The sequence below is a fragment of the Ascaphus truei genome, chromosome 20 (genome assembly GCF_040206685.1).
Source record: "Ascaphus truei isolate aAscTru1 chromosome 20, aAscTru1.hap1, whole genome shotgun sequence".
NCBI classification, from domain to species: domain Eukaryota; kingdom Metazoa; phylum Chordata; class Amphibia; order Anura; family Ascaphidae; genus Ascaphus; species Ascaphus truei.
Genome location: NC_134502.1, coordinates 31498166 through 31500635, shown reverse-complemented (window position 1 = coordinate 31500635; position 2470 = coordinate 31498166).

Sequence of the window (2470 nt, the reverse complement as noted above, 5' to 3'; positions counted from 1 at the left end):
CGGATCTTCTTGAGTTTACCCCTCCCACCCAACCCCCTTCTGTATTTAGCAACCACCCTTCTAACCGGTTGAAACTGGAGTTGCATTTTTGCCCAGTTAGAAATCCCCTGTACAATACAACAATTTTAATTATTTAACTTTTTTTTTTTTAATTACAATTATTTTTTACTTTTTAGACATCTCCTTTGCTCTCACCCTAATAAAAATCCCCTTTACTCTCCCCCTAACAGAAATCCCTTTACTCTCACCTATTAGAAATCCCTTTTACTCTCACCTATTAGAAATCCCCCCTGCTTTCCCATTATCACAATAATCCCAAACCTCACTATGAATCCCCCGAGGGTTTTCCATTCCCTTTCACTATGTCTGTGTTGTCAATCCTCTAAAGAATTACCCTGTTACTCAGTCCTGCAGCCATTGCAGCCTTCTTATCCCATTTAGGTCTGATACCTTAGTGACGCCTTAATGAGAGCGGTGTACCAGAAAACCCCATAAAGTGATGAATGTGGCAAAATCCCACAATTAGCTTTTATCTGAAAAGCATTTAATGGGTTTCAAGGTCCGTTCAACATTGGAACACTATAACCCAATGACAGTGAGGTGTTTAATTGGTTAAAGGGTCTCTCCCAAGTAGGAGCAAAAGGACCTCGTGCCAATGACGTGTTCAATGAGTTGGAGTACCACCCAGAAATTGCCTACAAGGTTATGACGACCTTGTGCTTGGTTGACGAGGCAGAGAACAATGGACAATGGTTAGCTCCTGGACGTTGGCCGGTGGAAGAGAGCCAGGGAAGGTTGACCACGAATTGATGGAGCTCCACCATATATAAAGAGCGAAAGAGCAATCCTCATTCCTCGTACATGAGAGCCTCCAGGAGACAAGATGCTGATCTTGGCATCTCTCTAACCCCTTCTCTTCTCCTTCCCCAGCGGCCATCGCTGTCCCCAATGGGAAAATTGGGTGAGCTGTAATCCAGGAGCAATGTGTTCAGGACGATTCCTGGCCAAAGGCTTCAGCATAAAGGTGACGTGTATATGGGTTGGGAAATGTAAACGTGTTTTTTACAACTGATGTTTATCAAACAAAGATCTGCCAGCTTCATCTTAAAGCTCAGTTTAACAAATATGAATAAAATTCTAATTGTATTAAGAGTATGTATACATATTGTGCATATATATATATATCTACTATATATTTTTGAAAGCACTGTATGTTTCTCTGCATAGCCTCTGTCCCTCAGGCCTATGAGATTGTTCCCTTGGCCAGCCGCCCCCGCACACCTCTCATTGGCCTGAGGCAGAGTGATGGCCCAAAGGGGCGCACAAACACACACACACACACACACACACTCTCTCTCCCCCTCTGTCCCGTCCCCCCACCGGCTCCGGACGGAGGGGAAGCGCGGCCCTCCTACCCCAGGCTCCAGACGGAGGGAAGCGCGGCCCTCCTATCCCAGCCGCCAACGTTCCCTTAGCTCCCCAGCGCTATCTCCCCCTCCTCCCACCCAGGTAAGTCACACCACTGCGCGTCCCGCCTCAGCTTATGGAGCCAGTGACTCACCTATTTCAGCCGCGCAGCCTCGCGCCTCAGGCCCCAGGCCCACACAGGAACACACAGGAACACACAGGAACACACAGGCCCTAGGCCCACACAGGGCGCTTCCTGCCGCTGCCTGCACGCGCCTCAGTCAGCCGGGCGGCACATCGGTGGACCAAGCGATTGCCCGGGGGGGGGGGGGGAGCGCGTTGGGGGGAACGGGTGAGCCCCGAGTCACGGGGAACGGGGGGGCGAAGAGCAAGCCCGAGTCATCGGGGAACCAAAAAGGGGGAGCGGTCAGCCGCCGAGCCAGCGGAGGGACGGACGCCCGGATGGGGGGGGCATGCGGATACAAACATTATGACAATACATATGCCCCTGCTCTCCACCCCCTTCCCCCCCAACTCCCCTTTCCCCCCCCACTCCCCTTTCCCCCCCACTCCCCTTTCCCCCCCACTCCCCTTCCCCCCCCACTCCCCTTCACCCCCCCCACACCCCTTTCCCCCCACTCCCCTTTCCCCCCCACTCCCCTTTCCCCCCACTCCCCTTTCCCCCCCAATCCCCTTCACCCCCCCACTCCCCTTTCCCCCCCTCCCCTTTCCCCCCCTCCCCTCCCCCCCACTCCCCTTCACCCCCCCACTCGCCTTCCCCCCCCCCCACTCCCCTTTCCCCCTACTCCCATTTCCCCCCCCACTCCCCTTCACACCCCCCCACTCCACTTCCCCCCCACTCCTCTTTGCCCCCCACTCCCCTTCACCCCCCCACTCCACTTCCCCCCCACTCCTCTTTCCCCTCCACTCCCCTTTCCCCCCCCACTCCCCTTTCCCCCCCCTCCTCTTTCCCCCCCCTCCCCTTTCCCCCCCTGCCCTTCCCCCTCCCCTTCCCCCCCTCACCTTTCCCCCCACTCCCCTTTCCCCGCCCCCACTCCCCTTA